Source organism: Rhinopithecus bieti, unplaced genomic scaffold, assembly GCF_001698545.2.
Source record: "Rhinopithecus bieti isolate Rb0 unplaced genomic scaffold, ASM169854v2 scaffold_4553, whole genome shotgun sequence".
Taxonomy (NCBI): Eukaryota; Metazoa; Chordata; class Mammalia; order Primates; family Cercopithecidae; genus Rhinopithecus; species Rhinopithecus bieti.
The window spans coordinates 1,292-10,176 of NW_016804694.1; the positions used below are offsets into that span (position 1 = coordinate 1,292).

General features: G+C 51.1%; 1 protein-coding gene across 8 annotated transcripts in view; it reads left to right on the forward strand.

The window, feature by feature from the left end:
* The first annotated feature begins 2,388 nt into the window (after positions 1 to 2,388).
* PPARD (peroxisome proliferator activated receptor delta) overlaps positions 2,389 to 8,885 on the forward strand; it is an 89,991-nt gene continuing 83,494 nt past the window's right edge. For 3 of the 8 annotated variants that reach the window (XM_017870055.1, XM_017870064.1, XM_017870063.1), the window contains exons 1-2: positions 2,389 to 2,521; positions 6,925 to 7,008. The gene's annotated coding sequence lies outside the window, so the exon portion shown is untranslated. Of the gene's footprint in view, positions 2,522 to 6,924; positions 7,009 to 8,047; positions 8,839 to 8,885 lie in introns of those variants that run through there. The other 5 variants (XM_017870056.1, XM_017870057.1, XM_017870058.1 and 2 more) reach the window with 5 other exon arrangements.

The window sequence follows — 8,885 nt, forward strand, 5'->3', positions numbered from 1 at the left end:
GGGAAATAAGCTTGTTAGGGGTAGACAGATCTTCAAAGCACGAGTGTTGGCAGGAACTTAAGCAACAAAGAGATATGGTTAAAATGTCTCTTTCTCTTTCTCCCTAGAAAGCCAGAGGAATTTGTGTTTTCTCCAGAGAGGGTGGGACAGAGGAGAGAATGGTGGGGCAGGAGGGAGAGTTAGTGATTTTGGAGGAGGCTAGAGGGTGCAGGGCCGGTTAGAAAACCTCAGCTGGGGTGTGGAAAAGGACTTTTTTTTTTTTTTTTTTTTTTTTGAGACGGAGTTCGCTCTGTGCCCAGGCTGGGAGTGCAGTGGCCGATCTCAGCTCACTGTAAGCTCCGCCTCCTGGGTTATCGCCATTCTCCTGCCTCAGCCTCCCAAAGTAGCTGGGACTACAGGCCGCCGCACTCGCCCGCTAGTTTTGTATTTTTAGTGAGACGGGGTTTCACCGTGTGTTAGCCAGGATGGTCTCGATCTCTTCCTGAACTCGTAATCTGCCCGTTTGGCCTCTCCAAAGTGCTGGATTACAGGCCTTGAGCCACCGGCCCGGCGAAAAGGACTTTTAAAACTTCCTGAGGGTGAGTTCAACTGTTTGCCATGTATCATGTGGACCTCCCCCAGGGCCCAGAGTAACCTTAATGCTCTTTGTACTGCGTGAATGTTTTGTGTGGGAAGGTGGGGCAGTCTTCAGGGAGAGCTGAGTTTCCTCTCCAACTTCTGAACTTGCGGTACAGCAACAGCCGGCAAAAGCGAAACCCAGAGGCAAGAGATATGTAGGAGAATATACATCTCCCAGATATTTGTAAAAAATATTAAGGGAAGGGGCTTTGACTTTCACAGTCCATTTTTACTTAGTCTCAAAGGGCAAGGAAGTTGACGTCTAAGTTACAATATAATGCACAGCATTTCAAAAAGTAGGGGGAAAAAAAGAGAAGCCAAAAAGAAGGGAAAAAAAATCACTCTCCCTGCCAGGATGTGGCCTCACGCTGTAATCCCAGCCTTTGGAGCTGAGGGGGGGATACTTGAGTCCAGAGTTTCCTAGAAGCTGGCAACATGGCAAAAACCGTCTCTATCTAAAATACAAAATTAGCTGGCGTGGCGGCGCGGTGGCTCAGGCTGTAATTCTCAACACTTAGGGAGGCCGAGAGTGGGCGGATCACGAGGTCAGGAGATCGAGACCATCCCTGGCTTACATGGTGAAACCCCGTTCTCTATAAAATAGAAAAAAATTAGCAGGCGTGGTTGGGCGGGCCTGTCTCCAGCTACTCGGGAGGCTGAGGCAGGAGAATGGCGTGAACCCGGGAGGCGGAGCTGGCAATGAGCAGTGATCGCGCCACTGCATTCCAGCCTGGGCGACAGAGCTAGACTCTGTCTCAAAAAAAAAAATTAATGAATTAATTAAAAAAAAATTAGCCGGGCGGCGTGTGGCCCATGCCTGTAAATCCAAGCTACTTGGGAGGTTGAGGCAGGAGAATTGCTTGAACCCAGGAGGCGGAGCTGGCAATGAGCAGTGATCGCGCCACTGCATTCCAGCCTGGGCGACAGAGCTAGACTCTGTCTCAAAAAAAAAAAAAAATCGCTCATCCAGATAGCTAGGGTGTGGCCTAAGGAGCTTATAGCCCACGGAAGGTGTGGCCGAAGGAGAGGCAAGGGGTAATCTTTAATGATGATGGAGAGGAGCCGTTGGTCATATACGTAAGAGTCAAGTTTTGTTCATTGCCAGATGAAAGCCAACTTCTTCCACCAGATTGCCTCCCAGCTGCTAGGTAGCTGGTACATCTTAAGCGGTAGGTTGGGTTAATAGGTCCCTTCCAGGTCTTCAAGACCTGGATTAAGAAGTAAGAACGGAATTTTCTACAATAGGGAGGATGTCCCCTATTTTAGGTGAATAAGCGTATTACATAAGCACATGGGAAGAAAGGTTAAGAACTCTTAAGACCGTAAATTTCGTTGTAGAAGCCTCTTGAAGGCTGAAAGCCCTTTTTTGAAAATTACAGGCGGTATGATCTCCTCCAGTGGACCTAGCACTGGGTTAAGAGTCTCTCCAACTGCAAGTCACGTACCTTTTCTAGGACTAAGTTTCTTCACTGGAAGATGAGGAGGTTGCACTAGATGACCTCGAAATTCCCTTCCAGCTTTAAATTCCCTCTTGTGACACTTGCTGGACTTGTTCTACTGGCCCAGGCGCTCCCCTGCTCCTCCCTGAGCTGCTATGTCCGCATCCCGCACCAGAGGGCGCCACAGGAGGGCCCTGGGCAGCGTGCGGTGGGCGGAGAGACAGAATCAGGGGAGTCTCCAGGAGGCGTGGTGATTGGTCGCCGCCAGGCGGAAGGGGGCGTGGGGAGGGAAGGGCCGAGCAGCGCGGTGACGTCGCGCTGGTGGGGGCGGGGCCGGGCCGTGGAGCGTGTGACGCTGCGGCCGCAGCGGACCTGGGGATTAATGGGAAAAGTTTTGGCAGGAGCTGGAGAATTCTGCGGAGCCTGCGGGACTGCGGCGGTGGCGCCGTAGGCAGCCGGGACAGGTCAGTCTGAGACGAGAGAAGCGGGCAGGCAAGTGGCGGAGGGAAGCGGCGGGCCTGGGCCGAGGTGGCCAGCGGGACTGGGGCGCAAGGCCCGGCGGCGGGGAGCGGGGTGCGGGGAGCTGCTAGGGTCCGCGGACAGCGTCGCGGCGGCTTCCCGATGCTCCGGCCCGCTCCTGTCAGCCGCCGTGCGTTGCCGTGTAGGCGCCCCGCCGCCCCTGCGCCCCCCGTCCTTGGACCCGCATAGCTGCTTGAGTGAGTCCGAAACACGGGCCTCCTTCCCCTCGACTCTGTGCCCCTTCTTGCGCCTCGTGGCTCCGTCTCCTCCCACTTAGGAGAACCTTGTCTCAGGCCCGGGGGCCTCTCCCACTCCCCTCCCCTGCCTCTGACCTCTTCCTTCACCCCTTTCTGGTGTCCCCGAATCCATTGCCGTATCTACTTAGGGTCTTTTCCGGGATCTTTTCCTCTGTCCCCCTCATTATCCTTGTCTCCTGCCTTCATCCTCCCAATCCTTGTCTCGCAGGCTTTACTCTCTTTCCCCATTCCTGTCCCCTTATCTGTGGCCTGATCCCTCCCAGTACTATGGGTCCTCATCCTCTTCCCCAGGGTGTTCCTAGGCTTTTTCCAGCTCCGGGCTTGCAGTGCCTGTCTCTCTAAGACTTTCACCTTGGCTCCCTAAGAGGCCCTGTTTTTGCTTCTCTTTCCAATTTCCTTCGTATCAGTTCCGTCCCCTACATTCCCACCTCCTTTTCTCTCCCTGTTCCTTTCCCTTGCTTCAGGGAGAAGCCTTAGCTCCACACTCTACTTTAACTTGACCTGCAGTTGACAGAACCATGGGGTGGGGTGGAGGTGTTCAGACCTTGATCGAATTAAGAGGCTGATTGACTAAAGGAAATAACAGATTGTGTGGGAGAATTTACTTGGGTGTTGCATCAGAGATGATGTCCAATTTGTAGGCCATTCTTCTCATCTCAGCTTTAATACTTCCCCTTTATAGGGCTGTTGACTTCCAGGAACCCCTGGGGAGAGACGGCGCTGAGCTGGATGTGTGCCGCGGGTAGCCAGAGGCTTTGTCCAATTCTTTTCCCTTTCCAGGAACCAGGGTTTTGTGTCTTTCCACTCTGGATATATGGAATACACTTGTACCATGATACCCCGGCCTTTCTGTGCCCTCACTCCCACCCTCCACCCTGTGCTCCATCCCAAAGGGCTAAGAGAATTCTCCAGAAGCTGTGCCCCAGAAAATCCTTGTGGTCTTCAACCTTTTTTCTGTGTACTGGCTCCAGAACTTTTTTTTTTCCTGTTCGAGTTTTGAAATAGATTGCTGGCCTGATAGCCCTGGGGCTGGCGGACATCTGTCCCTTTTATTATTGGTGGCTTGAAACAGCTGCTGATTTTCTCTCATATCTTTTTGACAATCTTTGGCCAACTGAATGTGCCTCTGATGTTGGTCACTGAGCATGTTCTCTTGGAGTCTCTTCTCCCTCTTTTTTCTTTGTTCTTTTCTGAATCTAGGGAATCCAAATTCTCCCTCTTTTTCCCTGGGAGCTTAATTTCCTCTGTATCCAAGAGGAAGGGCAACCCCAAAGTTCTGTTCCCTTTGCGCAGGCATAGTATGAGGTATCAGATTGATAACTACCTGGGCAGGTTGTGGGGCTGCAGTAGTTAGACCTTGTCAGGAACTTGAGCAGACATGTCGGCTTCCAGTCACATAGATTGTCTTTTCTGGGGCTTGAGAGTCCACTACTTTACATGTGTGTCTGGATGTTGAACCTTACCAAACAGAAAATTCTCTTCATATCCTTCAGTTTGAGCTCCTTTATTTGGCATTGGTTCTCTAAAGAAATATTCAAGAAATAACATATCCTTTGTTTCTACCCAGTCTGATCTTGGAGGATTCTGAAAGCATGACCCACTCTCATGTTTAGAGATGAAGGCTCATTGTTTCACCTGGCCCCAGGTTTCTAGGGCTCCTCTTTTGATGATTATGCTGTCTGAGCCAGATTGGACACAGGAGTTGGCAACCTTTGGGAGCTGTGGTGGAGAGCCAAAGGAACCAGCTTGACCAGACTTTAAACTTTTGTAATCCTGTTGTGCACTGACTGTTTTCTGTGAAAGCAATAGGATTGTGGATGGCCTGTCGTTGAGCCAGTCCCCTCTCCACTGACCCCAAGACCCCCTTTGCAGCACTTGCAAGGATTTGGGCAGACTGGACCAGAGGGTTTCCATGTTCCTGTGAATAGCATCTCTCCAGGGTTTTAGTGGATCATTCTAAAGAGGTAGAGGTCAAGTGTTGGACAGATTTTTAGTCTAGTCTCTGGCTCTCAAGGACTCCTTACTCTTTTGAGCAGTTTGTTACTCCTGGCCACACTTACCCCTTAGTAGTGCTCTCTGCTGTGGTGACAGGTGAGAGATTTGAGAATGGGTCAAGGCCAGTCCTTGTGGAGCAGCTTGGGCACCAGCAGCCCTAGCTGGATAGCTTCTTGCAGTTTGTCCACTCTTGTTTTCTGAGAAGGTAGTCATGATTGTCAATTACCAAATTCCTTCCCATTCAGTGATTTTTGCAGAGTCTGGGTCTGGATTTTCTTTCCTTCTTTTTTTTCTGACACAAGGTTTTGTTCTGTTGCCCAGACTGGAGTGCAGTTGTGCTATCATAGTGCATTGTAACCTCGAACTCTTGGGCTTGGGGATCTTCCTGCCTCAGCCTCCAGAGTAGCAGGGACTACGGGTGTACGCCACCATACTCAGCTAATTAAAAAACAATTTTTTGGTAAAGACAGGCTCTCACAATGTCTCAAACTCCTGGCCTCAAGCAGTCCTCCCCACCTTGGCCTCCCAGAGCACTGAGATTACACGGACTGCTCGTTCGGCTGCCTTTCTCTTTGCCTCTTCACCATGGCCTTCTTGTGTAATATACGCCTTAACCCATTCAGGAAGAATTGCTCCTCCTCAGCCTTTCAACCCCACCCGTGGTCCCTTAGACCCCTTCCCTTAGGGCCTGGTAAGAGGATAGACAGTGTAGGGGACTGGCCTAGGAAGCCATTAGGCCTCTGCTTTGGGCCTACAGCTGTCCTGACTGTTGTGCAAGATGTCTTCAGGGCCTGCGGATTTGGGCCTACAGCTGTCCTGACTGTTGTGCAAGATGTCTTCAGGGCCTGCGGATTCTGGCACATCCTGGAGTAGTGCAGCTCCTCTCTCTCAGGAGTTGGACCTGTCACTTTTTTTTTTGAGACAGAGTCTCGCTCTGTCGCCCAGGCTGGAGTGTAGTGGCGTGATCTCGGCTCACTGCAAGCTCTGCCTCCCGGGTTCATGCCATTCTCCTGCCTCAGCCTCCCGAGTAGCTGGGACTACAGGTGCCCGCCACCACGCCTGGCTAGTTTTTTGGTATTTTTTAGTAGAGACGGGGTTTCACCATGTTAGCCAGGATGGTCTCGATCTCCTGACCTCGTGATCTGCCCACCTCGGCCTCCCAACATGCTGGGATTACAGGCGTGAGCCACGGCAACCATCCTGGACCTGTCACTTTAAGGGCTTCAGCTGTATCCTGTCCCTGAGGCCCAACTCCCTGAGTGCTCCCTGCAGGCTGGGAAGCTGAACAGTGGTGCCTTCCTCCAGTGCCTCTGAAGGGCCTGGAAATTGCAGGACCCAGCTCCACTGCTCAGCATTGCCCACACTGGAAACGTTCTCTTCCTCCCTATCCAGGTCTCTGTGGGATTTGTCCATTCTGCCAGGCCCTTGCTTAGCCCTGTGCCCGATGCCATTGTCTATGCCATGTTGTCCCAGATTACCTAGTAGCTGCTTCTTGGAGATGTTTGGTGTCCCTGAGCATTTTTCTCTGCCTTTGGAGCCAGGGGGAGGAGCCGCTTGCAACAGCTGGATTCCAGGATGTCAGAGGAGCCTTTGGAACTTACCTTGAGCCTGGCAGGGAGAACATGGCCCCTTGCATCAGGTTTCAGACATATGGGTCTTCTTCCTTGGCAGAAGGCTCCTAGCCTTCATAACTCAGCAGGCTGGTGATTGGGATGTGACTCCAGTTCATTCTCCAGCAGCTTTGGTGAAGGAATCAACTATGACTCAGGACATCTTCATTTATGAGCTGCTACCCATGGGGTGTATTGGGCACCAGCTCCTTTCTTACCTTGCCTGCTCCTTCTGCCCCGACCTGATAAAATCAGCAAAGCCAGTGTCTGCGTGCTTGGGAGCGAGCAGACTCCTTCCAGGATTGGGGAAATATTTGCTGACTCAGGCTCACAATCACATCTCAGGGTGGTGTGTAAGGGACAGACGAGGAGCCAGATTACCTTGGGAGCACTCTTTGAGTTATGGTGGGTATAATTTATTAGAGTTGCTTTTAGGGTCCGTGGCATTTCTCAGCTAAAGCTGTTGGGGTTTTTTCGATCCTGCAGTGTTGTACAGTGTTTTGGGCATGCACATGATACTCACACAGTGGCTTCTGCTCACCAACAGATGAAGACAGATGCACCAATGAGGTAATCCCATTTTCTTTACTCAGGGGTCCCTGATCACCGCTGACACAGGATCCAGATTTAAGATCCTGACCTTGAAGATGAAATATTTTCACTAGGGCTTATTCCCAGATTCCAGGTTCCTGTCACAGCATCTGGTACCAGTTGCTTATGCGTAGTATAGACATTTATTAAGTAATTATTGAATGTCTGTGGTTTACGTAGTTTTTTCAGGAGCGTGGAGATTCCCACCTTTGTGCCCATTAAAAGATAAACTCCACAGGGCGGGGAGTTATTTTGCTGCCTGTTGTGTCTAGGATAGTGCCTGGCACAGAGGAGATAATGAATAAATATTTGTTGAATGAATAAATGAACGGACTTTCATCTTTGCCCATGTGGGTACCTAGGGTGCCAGACTACAAAGATGGTGTCCATCACTCTCTCTTATTTAGGGAGCAAATATATATATTTTTTTGTTTGTTTGTTCATTTTTGAGATGAAGTCTCGCTCTTGTCCCCCAGGCTGGAGTGCGATGGCGCGATCTTGGCTCACTGCAACCTCCTTCTGGTTCAAGCGCTTCTCCTGCCTCACCCTTCCAAGTAGCTGGGATTACAGGCACCTGCCACCATGCCCGGCTAATTTTTGTATTTTTATTAGAGATGGGGTTTCACCATATTGGCCAGGCTGGTCTGGAACTCCTGACCTCAGGTGATCTGCCCACCTCAGCCTCCCAAAGTGCAGGGATTATAGGCGTAAGCCACCGCACTCGGCCTTTTTTTTTTTTGAAATGGAGTTTTGCTCTTGTTGCCCAGGCTGGAGTGCAATGGCATGATCTTGGCTCACTGCAACCTCCGCCTCTCAGGTTCAAGCGATTCTTCTGCCTCAGCCTCCTGAGTAGCTGAGATTACTGACATGCACCACCATATCCAGCTAATTTTTGTATTTTTAGTAGAGATGGGGTTTCACCATGCTGGCCAGGCTGGTCTCAAACTCCTGATGTTGGGTGATCCACCCACCTTGGCCTCCCAGAGTGCTGGGATTACAGATGGGAGCCACTGCACCCGGCTGGGAACAAATATTTTTGAGTGCCAGCTATGTGCCTGGCACTTGGGAAATGATAGTAGTAAAAAGACCCAGTCGCTGCCTCACGGGTCTGTGGTTTGCTGGTATATATGCAAGCTGGCCATAACACACAGAATTGTTTCTTCCATCTCTGCAGGGGTAGGAGGTTCTCACCAAGAGTCTGAACAATGCTCTGGGTTTCCCATTGCTGTTTCCATGTTCTCAGGATGCCTGGCAGGTTTTATAAACTCTCAAAGTGGAGCTCCAGGGAATACAATGTTCATTGTCCTCTTTGGAAGGCTGGATTGTGGGTCCCTGCTGGGGGCCGGGGAAACGTGGGCCTCCTGCCTGGTTTGTTTTAATCTCTGAAGTTCAGTGGTTCCAGTAGCTGTTTGTGGGCTTCACTTCCCCTTCTCTGCCTTTAACACCCTGCAGGTTTTCCTGTTGTCAGACAGGGTGGTGAGTCCCTGTGTCTCTCTGTCCGTAGGGGTCAGGTTGTAGATCTTTCAGGAAGGTCCTGGGTGGGGTGGCCCTCCTGCTTTCAAACCCATACCAAATGTTTTCCTCTGAAGGGAATGTAAGGGAAGAAGAAGCGGGGAGTTTCAGAGGCTTCTGAGGTTCCCCAAGAGGGAAGAGGTCGAAGTACCCCTTGAGCAGGGAGAGCTACTGAGTTGAACTGATTTGCTTTGTCATTTGCTTTAGCAGCAGCTAGGCCCAGTGGCAGCAATTGTACATGCATTTCCAGGGGTCAGTTGTCCAGTTCATCCCTGAACCTTGAGCTCTCAGTCACAGGTAGGAGCTTCGCCTTGCCTCCCCTCCCCTCCCCTCCCCTCCCCTCC